Below are 15,964 nucleotides of genomic sequence, written 5' to 3' on the forward strand. Positions count from 1 at the left end.
GTAAAATAGATTGATAGATGGGAGGGAGGGAGGAAATGAATGACACAAATGCCTTCATATGCTAGGAGATGGTTAAACTCTCCTGAACTTTTTCAGCCTTTTATCCCACCATTCTGGGATCCTTCCAGGAAGAATTGAAGGGCTGGGGAAGAAGGACATGGACCACAACAGGCCTTTCTTACAACCATGTCTTAACACCCACTAGGGCTGCACCCGTCCTCTCATTACCTCATCACATAACTAAGAGTGAAGAGAAAGGGTTCCCGCATCTATCTTTGAGTAAGTCAGATTCCTCAGACAGATCTTTGGAAATACTGTGGTTCTGAAACATAAAGGTGTGTCCCAAGTGGGATCTGCCTGGGGACATCCTCATTCGTGTAAACCAGCATGATTTCCTTCCTTGGCCATCCATAGACCGTTTCCAGATCATTGTTTCCCAACTCAAGCCTACTTGTGCCTGCTTACTTGGAAACATCTTTAGAAATCCATGCGTTATTCCACTCTGGAAAATTTATCTGAGGCAATACCTGGGGCTGTGAGTTGCGAGGGTGACAGAAGCAATTGGCAGAACCCATGTCATGGGCACATTCTGTCAGCCACAGAGACCACAGGCATCGCATGTTTATCAGATCTGCTTGCTTACTTATTCACAAACACTTACAGTTGGGAAATAAATGGCTCTAGTATTTTTCAAACTTAACAGTTCATTCATGTCTCCCTCCCCACACTCCTTTACCATAGAGGCTTTTGCAGCCTCCTGTTTTGCCTCTTAAGAGTCTTTAAATCACCCATGGTGGATTTAAATTGCCAAAGGCATTCTTGTACCAGAAACTATTCTCAGCCAGTGCTGCACACAAGTACAGAAGCCACTACTAGCAACTGACAGAGTCTTTTTGTAAACGGAGTTGATCCTCCAAAGTCAGCTTTTCACTTGTCCTTGGGTCATAAATGCAGGACCCCTCACGCTTTCTAACCAGAAGCCTCTTCACTGAACATAAACTGGTACTTACAAAACAGCCAAAATTGGCACCTCCAACATAATCCCACCTGAAGAGGATGTGTGTTCCCCTGTCCTCTGATTGATGTAATCCATTCTGGAAGATGTCACCTTTCTAGATATATTGGTGTCTTTGAGAATCAGTCAGAAGCACATGAGTTACCATGGAGTTCATTTTTTTATGGACATTGTGCTGTCACCAAATCTGATGGAGTCTACTACAGAGATGCTGTGTTCTGTCTTTAGATCAAACAGGCACCTGTGATCAAAAACTGGACCCAAGCATCAGATGGATTAGTCAAGCTCCAGGCCATTGCACTAGCACTAGAGAATTCCCTGGCCAAGAATCAAACTCATCTGCACATTATTACAGATTCTTTGGCCATTGACAATGATCTAGCTGTCTCATCCATCCAATAGCAACAACTTATCCAAGGTCACCCTTTTGAGCAAAAGAACTCTGGGACTATATCACCTCAAATACCCAAGTACAAATCAAGGTCACTGCTTACTCTACACATACTGCCTCAATCTGTAGAGGCTCATTTCATTGTTCAGGATGACAAATTGACTCGTATTTCTGAGACACATGCCTACACCTGAGATCTTACGGTAGGTATTAATCTTGGCCCTGTGAGCTCCTGTAATCAGTAACGATTTAGAGGTCTCTAGCATAAAGTTTAAGCAAGATTCAAGGGACGGGACTTCCCTGGTGGCTCAGTGGTTAGGAGTCCGCCAGCCAGTGCAGGGGACCTGGGTTCAATCCCTGGTCAGGGAAAATTCCACATGCCGCAGAGCAACTAAGCCCATGCACCACAGCTACTGAGCCTGCGCGCCTAGAGCCTGCGAGCGACAACTATGGAAGCCCGCGTACCTAGAGCCCATGCTCCGCAATAAGAGAAGCCGGGCTTCTCTGGTGGCGCAGTGGTTGAGAGTCCGCCTGCCGATGCAGGGGACACGGGTTCATGCCCCGGTCCAGGAAGATCCCACGTGTCGCGGAGCGGCTGGGCCCGTGAGCCATGGCCGCTGGGCCTGCGCGTCCGGAGCCTGTGCTCCACAAGGGGAGAGGCCACAGCAGTGAGAGGCCCGCGTACCGCAAAAAAAAAAAAAAAAATAAATAAGAGAAGCCACCACAAGGAGAAGCCCATGCACCACAACTAGAGAAAGCCTTTGTGCAGCAGTGAAGACCCAACGCAGCCAAAAATAAATAAATAAATTAATTAAAAAAAAAATTCAAGGGACTTCCCTCCTTTGCCATGGCTAACTTAGTGACTGACTAATGCACCTGATGTAGGAAAAGTCACCACTGCTGACACTTTGCTGTACAGCAGACTGGCACAGCATTGTAAATCAACTCTACTTCAATAAAAGAAAAGAAAAGGCACCACTGCTAATATAATTTTGATGCATCTACTGTCCAGGCTGAGGAAGTGTTCCCTACAGCTGACAGCAAATAGACTTCGTAGGGCCCCTTACCCCCTCTGCTGGACTACTTGCTATGATTGGACCATTTAAGAAACTGTATATAGACAAATTATTCATTCTTTTATAACAACCTGCTGAAGCCAAAACGTAAGGACTCACCAAGACACTCTAGAAAATACTGATAGTATCAACTCATTTTTCAAAATACAAAGCACTGGGCTCTTGAAAAAAGTATTCAGGGGACCTTGTACCTCTCTTAAGGTCCCAGCTACAGCCCTCAGAAGATGGCCTAGTAGTTTACCTAGACAAATCTTACTTCTAAATAGGTCTTTCTGCTGTGCTAGGCTTTAGTTACATTCAATCCCCAGTTTTTGGAGCCAACTACTTCATTCTGATCATTAAATCTACTGGCACCTTATAAGTAGAGAAGTAGAGGCCCTTCTATACTAGACATTTCTGTCTTTGTTTTATTGTAATAGTCACCCTGGCCACCACATTTATATCCCACTCCCAACATCACCTGTATCGTGTACCCTGCAGGTCAGTATTTCATTTTGGGTACCCTCCTTTAAAACTCCTCTGGCCCATCCAACACAAATGTGCTGTCTTCCTACCATTTGTACTCACATGCTCAATGTCGTGGGAGTCACTGGTACTGACCTATGCACACATGATATCAAATACATTGTTAATGCCAATCATGAAATGTCCAAAACTTACTCAAAATACATGTAGCATACAGGTAATGTTTGAGATGTTTTCCATGAAGGACAGCTCTCTGGCAGCCATGGTAGCTGATGAGCTTTGGACTTTTATTAGCCAGAGAATTCTGTTGCCCTAAAAGGGCTGCTTGCAGTGTGTATGTTGACTACACTGGCAAGGTGCCACTATAACAAATGAGACAAATAACATAATGAAAATATTTGAATGTAGTTCTGGAATCATACTTAAACACTTTACTGGATCTCTCCAGTACACTGGGACAGCTGGATTCAAATGTTCTTTTGAAGCTTTGTCATCTTAATTGTAATATGTACTTGTGCTTTATACAAGTACATATTAGTGTACTTTAAATTAATATTCAGATTCAAAATCATTTAAATGAGATGTGGCATCATTCAGTCAACAAAGCTAAGAGTGAACTTTAATAAAGACCCTGACCTCATTTTTGTTGTTTGACTCTTAATTGGCTCCAGATACCTGCTCACCCTGCTTGACCCACAAGGGGTAAACAAATTAGGAAAGGTGACCCACGCCCCTTTTATTTTTGTGTAAGTGAGTACAACGGTCAAACTGAAGACCTGTAGCCTCTACCCCTATACACCTTAAAGGGCCAAACCATTAACCTTTGCACAAGTCACCTCAACCCACTTACCCTTGCCCTACTCTCCTTAGTAAGTACCTTTGAGTAATAAACATATTTCTATTACCTTGATGCATGTGGTGACATTTTCAGTAGGGTATTAATCCTGCCCCCCAAAAGGGCAATGGTAAAACGGAAGGTAACCCATGGAAAATGTCTTTATTGATGCAGAGGTGACAGGAGAGGGAATTTTGAGAAGATGAGGATAAGACATCCAAATGCAGAGATCCCAGTGTGATAATGCTTTTGAATGCATTGATCACAAAGGAAACCCCCACGTGGTCACTTATAGTACAGTCTATGTGAAAATGGTATCATCTCACAAGAGAAAAATACAGAGCAACACAAGTGAATGGATGGTTTCTGTTCTGATAAGTAAAGACCTTGGAGTCAACATTCTCATCTTTAGAACAAGAAAAAATGCTGAAGAAACTGAAAATCAACACCTCTTCATAGATCCATGAGATATTTGAGGTTATATGGCAAACCAATGCTCCAAAAACAAGTGATTGGCGGATATAGAGAATTACGTTACTGAGAAGAGAAGCCACTGGAGCCAGCATCCTCTGGGAACATATAAACTGTAATAGATAAATTGCTGGACACAATATGAACTAGCTTGAGCTCTAAGAGGAGGAAGTTAAGGGACCACTCCCCCACACACAAAGTTTGTGAATTTTTCTTTCAGGAGTCCAAATAGGTTCTCCTGAGAAGATTGGCAAAAATTGTCTCATGCAGGAATTGGAGGGAAGCATTTTGATATATTCACAAAACATTCCATTCTCTGTAACTTACGTGGTTCCTCAAAGGAAACTGATTTGCCAATGCCTAATCTGATTGGAGAAAGAGCAGTCAGACAGCTCCCTGACCCTTCAGGTTTCTTCTCCAACAAAAAGGAGGAATACATGCTAAGAACCTGTTCTGAAGTTCATAGTCCAGGGATTCTGTCCCACCAAAACATTACAGATTTAATTCTAACATAAAAGAACCCTTTCCCACCGCATGCCTTCCCACCATATCAAGGCTCCAGTAGAAAAACAGTGTATTAAAAAAACAGATGCAAGACCCAAACCCTACTTACTAATGAGTTTCTAGAGATACCCAGACACAGCAGGGGAGAAAAACACAAGGACACTGGAGTATATTAAAGCCCCCAACCTACAGCTAGGGCAAACATTAAAATTCCTATTTAAGAAATGTCACACTGGGGGCTTTCCTGGTGGCGCAGTGGTTAAGAATCCGCCTGCCGATGCAGGGGACACGGGTTCGGGCCCTGGGCCGGGAAGATCCCACATGCCGTGGAGCAACCAAGCCCGTGATCCACAACAAGAGAAGCCACCTTAATGAGAAGCCCGCGCACCACAACAAAGAGTGGCCCCCACTCGCTGCAACTAGAGAGGGCCTGCGCGCAGCAACGAGGGCCCAACGCAGCCAAAAATAAATAAATTTATTTTTTTAAAAAAAGAAATGTCACACTGAAGGCCTATTTACCTCAAATCTTGTGAAAATTGAGAAACGTGGAAATTAAATAACATATGTTCTCCCTGGTTTCACTTCGTTAAAATTGTTTTGGTTTCATTTTTCCATAAACCATAAACATTTTGGTTTCACTTTGTTAAAATTGTTTTGGTTTCATTTTTCCATAAGCCATATGCATTTTGGTTTCATTTTTCCATAAACCATATGCATCTTATTTTCCATAAACAGTATTCAAATTTCAAGTTCCCTGATCAGACATTATCCGAACCTTGGAATTTCAACCAGAAGACAGGTAAGTGTTGGATTTGAGCATTAAAGATAGACATTTTATATGTACATCTGCATTTGAAGAGAAAATGTATATATGCTTCAAACGTTATAAGCAGATAAGCTGCAAAAATAAAAGCCTGAGGGACTTCCCTGGCGGTACAGTGGTTAGGACCCTGCACTTCCACTGCAGGGGGTATGGGTTCAACCCCTGGTTGGGGAACTAAGATACCGCATGCCACACAGTGTGGCCAAAAAAAAAAAAAAAAAAAGTAAAAGTAAATAAATAAATAAGTAAAAATGCAAGAAAAACTTTAAAAAACCTGGGACAAAATTCAAAATCATAAGAATAATTCAACTTACCTCTCATACTGTAAAAACACCAATAACAACATGCAATTTTTTGGTCAAAACCGTATGTGGATGTTTCTTATAAATATTCTATTAGCTGCGTATACAAATTATACTAATATGTTATCTTTATTTTTCACTTACTGGGAGCATATGTTGAAATATCCCCCTTCAATTATGGATTTTAAGATCCACTCTAATTTTCTCCATTTAATCATTATACGTTCTGAGTCAATACCAGCATGTAATACAAGTTCGGGAAATTTATTCTCAGGAAAATTTATTTTTGTTCTTATATAGTTTAAATTTTTGTGATTAACCTAACTTCTCATTCACTCATAATATCACAGACACGTTTCTGTCAGTACCCTCTTGCCAAAGAAAACCAGGACCCACCTGTAGTCACGTAGAGTTACGTGTTGACTTGTAGTAATAGGCATGACCACAAGCGATAAATGACTGGGTGTACAGATAAGAGGGTATTTTGAGCACCCTTACAGCATTTGGACTAGTGTTAGTGATTTGATGTTTGATGAAGCAAGACGTTACTCTCTATTGGATGCTGTGAGAAGGTAAATGTAATTCTGTGATTGGTGATCATAATCACTGAGAATTTGGTCATCTTTGTTGTAGATACTGTGTTCTCTTTTACCATTTTAGAGAAATGATTATAAAGTTTCCTTGATCTTGTGTTATCAAGTATGGTCACGCAACGGCATTGTGTGATGGTGGAGGTTTGTGACATTTTTCCCTTCAACAGAGTAGGACTTGGTTTACTATTGAGTGGGCCAGTCCAGTGCTGTTTTTCCTTTCTTACATATTATCTAAACATTTAGATGTTTCTTACTGTGTAGTTGATGCTTTTTAAGTGTTTCCAAACAGTAGCTTAGTCATAATACACAAATTCACTCCTTAGCAGACTCCATAGTATTTTCATTATGTTTTGTGGAAGTAAATTTCTAGGCCCAATTTGGAGCTGCCACATCAAAACATAAACCAAAATTGAGATAACTTTCCTGTTCCTGTAAATGCACTACTTGACTGGAAATGCAGTACAGCCAGCCAGCCAATCTCTAACTGCCAAGAATCTATAACGATTACTTTGTTCCATATAAGTTCAGATATGCAACCCCCGCCAATGAACTGAACACACATACTCTTTCCTTATTCCCTGAATGCCTTCCTCTACAAAAGCTTGCAGCCCTGTTCCTTGGTTTGCAATTCTCTGGACTCTTGAGAGTAGAGACCGCCTGCTTCATGATGTATGAAATAAATTTGGTTAGATCAACTAAACTGTTCTCTTTGATTATTTTAACACATTTAGTCAACTGAGGTGTACGCGTTTAGATTAAATGTCAGGCATACATGCTAGCAAGGGACAAAGACTGACCACTATTCAAATCAGGCCTTTCTTGCTGAGGGACCTAGTGTTTTTTTTTTTTTAAGGTATAGTTGATTTACAATATTACATTAGTTTCAGGTGTACAGCATCGTGATTTAGTATTTTTATAGTTTATATTCCATTAAAAGTTATTACAAAATAATGTCTATAATTCCCTCTGCTATGTAATGCATACTTTTTGCTTATCTATTTTATACATAGTAGTTTGTATCTCTCAATTCCATACCCCTAAGTTGCCCCTCCCCCCTCTCCTTCCCCTCTGGTAGCCACTAGTTTGTTTTCCACATTTGTGAGTCTGTTTCTGTTTTGCTATATACGTTCATTTGTATTATTTTTTAGATTCCACACATAAGTGATATCATACAGTATATGTCTTTATCTGACTTATTTCACTAAGCATAATATTCTCTAGGTCCATCCATATTTCTGCAAATGGCAGAATTTCATTCTTTTTATGGCTGAGTAATATTCCATTATATATATATATATATATATATATATATATATATATATATATATATATATATATATATCTCACATCTTTTTTATCCATACGTCTGTTGATGGACACTTGGGTTGCTTCCATACTTTAAAAAGTGCTACTGTAACATTGGGGTGCGTGTATCTTTTCAAAATAGTGTTTTCGTCTTTTCTGGATATATACCCAGGAGTGGAATTGTTGGATCATATAGCAACTCTGTTTTTAATTTTTTGAGGAACCTCCATACTGTTTTCCATGATGGCTGCACCAATTTACATTCCCACCAACAGTGTACAAGGGTTCCCTTTTCTTTACACCCTATTTGTTATTTGTAGACTTTTTGACAATAGCCATTCTGACGGGTATGATGTGATGTCTCATTTTGGTTTTGATTTGCATTTATCTAATAACTAGGGATACTGAGCATCTTTTCATGTGCTTGTTAGCCATCTGTATGTCTTTGGGAAAATGTCTGTTCAGGTCTTCTACCCATTTTTTGATTGTGCTGTTTTTGTTGTTTTCTAAGAGTTCAGCTTTTTATTGAACATGTTACAAAAGAGGTTTAGTCAAAAAGACCAAAGCCCATGTCATCATCAGACTCCTCACATTCTTCTTTCTTTGCTTCCACTTTCTTCTCCTCAGCTGGGGCGGCAGTGGTGGAGGGGGCAGGTCCACTAGCCCCTACATTGCAGATGAGGCTCACCATGTTGACATGGGTCAGAGCCTGTGCAAACAAGCCTGGCCAGAAAGGTTCAACATTTACATTGGCTGCTTTAATGAGGGTATTGATCTTATCCTCCGTGATCGTCACCTCATTGTCATGCAGGATGAGGGCCGAGTAGGTGCAGGAGTAGGTGCAGGTGGGCTACAAGGCAGTGGAGGTCACAGTGCAAGTGAGTGCTACGTGTGGTGCTGCCTGGCGTGATGCTAGTCGCTGGCCCCCAATGCAGACCTTATCTTCCTCTGAAGGGCTGAGCCACCTTAGCAGTAGCTGAGGAAAGCGGGATGTTTCTTTGGGGGGTTTGTTTTTTTGGGTTTTTTTAAAATTGAAGTATAGTTGATTTACAATGTTGTGTTAATTTCTGCTGAAATCACCAAAAGTCAAAAGTGATTCAGTGGGCTTCCCTGGTGGCGCAGTGGTTGAGAGTCCGCCTGCCGATGCAGGGGACGCGGGTTCGTGCCCCGGCCCAGGAAGATCCCATGTGCCGCGGAGCGGCTGGGCCCGTGAGCCATGGCTGCTGAGCCTGCGCTTCCGGAGCCTGCGCACCCGGAGCCTGTGCTCCACAGTGGGAGAGGCCACAGCAGTGAGAGGCCCACGTACCGCAAAAAAAAAAAAAAAAAAAAAAAAAAGTGATTCAGTTATATATATTCTTTTTTTTTTTTTTTTTTTTTTTTGTAGTACGCGGGCCTCTCACTGCTGTGGCCTCTCCCGTTGCAGAGCACAGGCTCCGGACGCGCAGACTCAGTGGCCATGGCTCACGGGCCCAGCCGCTCCGCGGCAAGTGGGATCTTCCCAGACCGGGGCACGAACCCGTGTCCCCTGCATTGGCAGGCGAACTCTCAACCACCGTGCCACCAGGGAAGCCCTATATATATTCTTTTTGATATTCTTTTCCATTATGGCTTCTCATAGGATATTGAATATAGTTCCCCGTGCTATACAGTAGAACCTTGTTGCTTATCTATTCTATATATAATAGTTTGCATTTGCGAATCCCAAACTCCCAGTCCATCCCTCCTCCACACCCCCATCCCCCTTGGCAACCACAAGTCTATTCTCTATGTCTGTTAATCTGTTTCTATTTCATAGGTATGTTCATTTGTGTCATATTTTAGATTCCACTTATGAGTGATATCATATGGTATTTGTTTTTCTCTTTCTGATTTTCTTAGTATGATAATCTCTAGGTCCATCCATGTTGCTGCAAATGGCATTATTTCATTTTTTATGGCTGAGTAGTATTCCATTGTATGTATGTACCACATCTTCTTTATCCATTCATCTGTTGATGGATATGTAGGTTATTTCCATGTCGTGGCTATTGTAAATAGTGCTTCTATGAACATTAGGGTATGTGTGTCATTTCAAATTAGAGTTTTCTCTGGATATATGCCCAGGAGTGGGATTGCTGAATCATATGGTAGCTCTCTTTTTAGTTTTTTAAGGAACCTCCATACTATTTTCCATAGTGGCTGCACCAACTTACATTCCCACCAACAGTGTAGGAGGGTTCCCTTTTCTCCACACCCTCTCCATCATTTGTTATTGTAGACTTTTTAATGATGGCCATTCTGACTGGTGTGAGATGGTACTTCATTGTAGTTTTGATTTGCATTCTCTAATAATTACTGATGTTGAGCATCTTTTCATGTGACTTTGGCCATCTGTATGTCTTCTTTGGAGAAATGTCTATGTAGTTCCTCTGCCCATTTTTTGATTGGGTTGTTTGGGTTTTTTTGATACTGAGTTGTATGAGCTGTTTATATATTTGGAATATTAACCTCTTGTTGGTCATATCATTTGCAAATATTTTCTTCCATTCAGTAGGTTGTCTTTTCGTTCTGTTGGTGGTTTCCTTTCCTGTGCAAAAGCTTTTAAGTTTAATTAGGTCCCATTTGTTTATTTTTGTTTTTATTTCCTTTGCCTTGAGAGACAAATCCAAAAATATATATATATCTACAATTTATGTCAGAGAGTGTTCTGCCTATGTTCTCTTCTAGGAGTTTCATGGTTTCAGATCTTAAATGTAGGTCTTTAATCCATTTTGTTTTTATTTTTGTATATGGTGTGAGGAAATGTTCTAATCTCATTGTTTTACATGTAGCTGTCCAGTGCTGAGGGACCTAGTCTTAATGTTAACTTTTGATGATCCCTCTTCTATCCAGCACTCTAGCGTCAAAACTTATGTAATTAAGCACAAAATTAATCAAGGCACTCTATGGTCTGGATACAGTAGCATGAAACAAGTTCTTACAATTCTGGTGCTTTTAGGTTTGTGGGGAAAGAAATACTGTTAAGAATAATAAAATTTGGTTTATAAATCAGAAGTAAGATATTAAAAGATTCAGTATCCCCACATACAATATTCATTTTTAATATTTTGCCTCATCTCTTTTCCTATTTGAAAGTAACATACTCTGACTCCCATATAACGTTTGACATTTGGTAACATGTTGTGAGGGTCTGTGTATATTTAAGGGTGGTTTGCTCAGAAGCTTCTGTGGATGCTGGGATTTTGTCATCGCATTGTCTATCTGCATGATACAGTTGGGGTTATCAGTAATTACAACTTGTTTAGATATTTTTGGTTAGGAGTAGAAAGTAAAAGGAGATAATAGCTTTTGCTACTTAAAAGAGGGAATTAGGGCTTCCCTGGTGGCGCAGTGGTTGAGGGTCCACCTGCCGATGCAGGGGACACGGGTTCATGCCCTGGTCCAGGAATATCCCACATGCTGCGGAGCGGCTAGGCCCATGAGCCATGGCCCCTGGGCCTGCGCGTCCGGAGCCTGTGCTCTGCAACGGGAGAGGCCACAACAGTGAGAGGCCCGCATACCGCAAAAAAAAAAAAAGAGAGGGAATTAGAGGTTGCATTTGTGGGACTTCCCTGGTGGTGCAGTGGTTAAGATTCTGCGCTCCCAATGCAGGGGGCCAGGGTTTGATCCCTGGTCAGAGAACTAGATCCCACATGCATGCCACAACTAAGAGTTTGCATACCACAACTAAAGAGCTGGCAAGTAAGTTGCCTGCTGCAACTAAGACCTGATGCAACCTATTTAATTAATTTTAAAAAAAAGAAGTTGCATTTGGAAGAGATTTATTGTTAAAACCAGTGATATTTTCTTTCTCCCATTTCAAGCCCTGGGCAAAAACCTTATGAAAACATGTGGATGGACTGTTATGGCCCCATTGAACATCTGACTCTGTTGCAATGTCATTAAAATGAATTTTTGGAGCCAGTTCAATTTGTCTTTAGCTTTATAGACATGGCCTTATTTGTATCTATTGCTCTCCCTTTCATGGAAGCATAATAAAGGAAAGAAAAAAACAGCGTCCAATCAATCAGTCAGTCAATCAGAAATAAGAGCTTTGAAGGAAAGTTCACAATGAATGTAAGATAACAGGGAAACCAGAGGTGTTTTGTGTATTTCCTCTATGGAGGGTAGAGGCCTCCATGATTAAGGATGTCATCAGGAATTATTTATGTTTCCACCGTCTAATACAAATTAAATTAACACTGTTTCAGGAATTGCTCAGGTATGAATATAAATAGTAGGTGTGATACAGACACCATCCAGCATTTGTGAGGGCAACAGTAATGATTCCCATTAAAATAAAGGTATATTCACACACATTAAGATGAGTAATATAAGAAAACACTAAAACAGAAAATAAGAAGTGTTGGAAAGAATGTGGAGAAATTAGAACCCTTGTGCATTGTTGGTAGGAATATAAAAATGGTACAATCAGTATGGAAAAAAATAAGTAGTTCCTCAAAAAATTTAAAACAGAATCACCATATAATCTAGCAATTTCACTTCTGGGTATATACCCAAAACAGTTGAAAGCAGAATCTCTAAGATATACTTGTAAACCCATCTTCTTAGCATCATTTATTCACACTAGGCAAATGGTGGAAGCAACCCAAATGTACATAGACTGATGAATGGATGATCAAAGGTAGTATATACAATGGGATATTATTCAACCTTAAAAAATAAGGAAATTCCAACATATGCTACAACATGGATAAAGCTTGAGGACTTTTTTTGTGTGTTACACGGGCCTCTTACTGTTGTGGCCTCTCCCGTTGCGGAGCACAGGCTCCGGACGCGCAGGCTCAGCGGCCATGGCTCACGGGCCCAGCTGCTCCGCGGCATGTGGGATCTTCCCGGACCGGGGCACGAACCTGTGTCCCCTGCATTGGCAGGCAGACTCTCAACCACTGTGCCACCAGGGAAGCCCCTGAGGACATTATTTTAAGTGAAGTAAGCCATTCATATGAAGACAAATACTGTATGATACCACTTATATGAGGTACCTAGAGAAGTCAGATGCATAGAGATTGAGAGTAGAACGGTGGTTTGCAGGGGAGCAAGCAGAATGGAGTGGGTAGTTGTTTACTGGACATAGAATTTCAATCTTGGAAGATGAAAAGAGTTCTGGAGATCGGTAGTGATAGTCGTACAGCAGTATAAATGTAAATGCCAATAAACTATACACTTGAAAATGGTTAAGATGGTAAATTTTATGTTATGTGTATTTTACCACAATAATAAAACATGGGGGAAAAGCCACAGGACTGCACAGACCCCATTGGACCCTAAAATGCCACAAAGCCCTAAGCCTCTTTCCTCCTTGTTTACAGAACTAAATCTTTCCATTTTCCTGTGTTCATAAAGGACCTTTTCCAAAGCAGTGCCTTTGACTCCAAGGCTGTCTCTAGACTTGGTCCCCAGGCTTGGCTCACCTACCTCCTCACCTCTTCTCTCCAGACCTTGCAACCTCACTCACTGGCCTAAGCCTCAGGGACTATGTGAAGCCTGTCCTATTGTTTAGGAAAAATTTATTTAAAAAGTAAAATACTACATTCAACATATTCAACCTAATGGAAAAGAAATCAATAAAGAAGCGAAGTTGGGACTGAAAAAGTCATGAGAACTGTTGGGGAAAAAAAGGTAAAATGCAGGTGCAATATAAATACTCATATAATGGGTAAGATAATCCAATCAAGAGTCAGAAATTATCACCGTATGTTTAAGACAAAAAAAAAAAAGAGGCAACTACATGCTCTCCATAGGAAATGCTTTTAAATTCAAAGATGCAAAAAGAATGAAAGTAAAAGGATCAGGAAAAGATATATATGTAAATACACCCACCAGAAAACTGGAGAGACTCTCCTAATACCAGGAGGGAAAAAGACTTTAAAAGAAAAAATATTACTAGAGATATAGAAGGCTGTATCATGAAAAAGGTCGATTCATCAGGAAGCTATAACATTTATATGTGCATTTAATAACAGAGTGCCAAAATAAATGAAGCAAAAGAGAAATGAAGGGAAAAACAACAGTAAATGGAGACTCCAGTATCTCACTTTGAATATTATATACACAACTAGGCAACATATCAACACAGAAATAAAAGACTTGTAAAACACTATAAATTAAGTATACCTTACGTGTCTACAGAACACTGCACCCAACAACAACAGAATATATATTCTTCAGAAGTGCATATGAAACCTCCAGGGTAGAACAACTGCTAGGACATAAACTTCACTAAATTTAAAATACTAAGAATAAATACTTCTATGGTCTGTGACAACAATGGAATGAAATTAGAAATCAATAACTTAGGAAAAACTGGAGAAGTTCACAAATATGAAAAAAATACTCGTAAATAACCAACGTGTCAAAGAAGAAATCCATACAGAAGTGAGGAAAGGTCTCAAACCAATAATCTCACCTTCCACCTTATCACACTTGAAAGGATGGGCACCAACACCCCCCCCCAATGAGATGAAGGAAATAAAAAAGAGCAGAAAATAGAGAACAGAAACAGCATATAGAAATCAATGAAATCAAAAGTGGGGTGTTTGAAAAAAATCAATAAAATTGACAAATCTTTAGCTAAACTGACTGAAAGAAAAAGAAGACTCAAATTCCGAAAATTGGACAGAAAGAAAGACTATTCCACCAACCTTACAGCAATAAAAAGGATTATAAAGGAATTCAATGAACAGTATAGCAACAAATTAGATAATTTAGATGAAATAGACAAACCCCTAGAAATATACATCCTGCAGAAAATAACTCAAGAAAAAAATAGAGTTTCTGACTATACAAGTGATGTGGTTGAATTACTAAGCAAAAACTACTCAAAAGGAAAGCCCAGGCCCAAATGGCTTCACCATAGAATTCTCCAAATCATATGTTTAAAATGATTCTTCAGAAACCCTCCCCACAAATAGAATCAACACAACACTTCAAACTCATTCTGTCAGCCCAGTATTACTCTTACTCTGAAACCAGACAAAGGTATTACTAAAAAATGAAGAAACCAATTTTCCTTGTGAAAATGGATGCCAAAAAAATCAACCATACTAGGGCCTCCCTGGTGGCGCAGTGGTTGAGAGTCCGCCTGCCGATGCAGGGGATACGGGTTCGTGCCCCGGTCTGGGAGGATCCCATATGCCGCGGAGCGGCTGGGCCCGTGGGCCATGGCCGCTGGGCCTGCGCGTCCGGAGCCTGTGCTCCGCAGCGGGAGAGGCCACAACAGTGAGAGGCCCGCATACCGCAAAAAAAAAAAAAAAAAAAAAAAAAAAAAAAAAAAAAATCAACCATACTAGAAAACCTAATCCAGCATCATCTAACCACAAATATACAATGTGACTAAGTTGGATTTACTTCTGGGATGCTAGGTTGAGTTAATATCTCAAAATCAACTTAGGCAATATAATGTATTAATACAGTAATAAGCAAAAATGTCATGATCACCTCAGTAGACTCATAGAAAATACAGTTGACCCTTGAACAACATAGGTTTGAACTGCACAGGTCCACTTATATGCAGATCTTTTCCCAAAAATATATTGGAAAAAACTTTGGAGATTTGCAACAATTTGAAAAAACTTGCAGATGAACCATGTAGCCTGGAAATATTGAAAAAATTAAGGAAAAGCTAGGTATGTCACAAATGTATTAAATGTAGGTACTAGTCTATTTTATCATTTACTACCACAAAATATACACACATCTATTATAAAATGTTAAAACTTATCAAAACTTATGCAGTACGCCTGAAACTAACACAAAATTGTAAATCAACCATACTCCAATAAAATTTTTTTAAAAGACTAGTAATTCCAAAAAAAAAAAAACTTATGCACACACAGACCAAACATAGCACCATTTGCAATTGAGAGAATGTAAACAAACAGAAATATGCCATATTAAAACTACATAAAATTAACTGTAGTATATACTCTACTATTTTAATAATTTTGTAGCCACCTCCTGATGCTATTTTGGTGAGCTCAAGTGGTGTGAGTATCCATAAAATGTCATGTGATGCTAGTTCCCTGGTGGTATAGAGGTTAGGATTTGTTGCTTTCACTGCAACGAATTGAACCCATGTTCTGGGTTCAATCCCTGGTCAGGGAACTGAGATCTCACAAGCCGCATGGTGCAGCCAAAAATTAA

The sequence above is a fragment of the Mesoplodon bidens genome, assembly GCF_964165515.1.
Source record: "Mesoplodon bidens genome assembly, chromosome: 4".
Lineage (NCBI taxonomy): Eukaryota > Metazoa > Chordata > Mammalia > Artiodactyla > Ziphiidae > Mesoplodon > Mesoplodon bidens.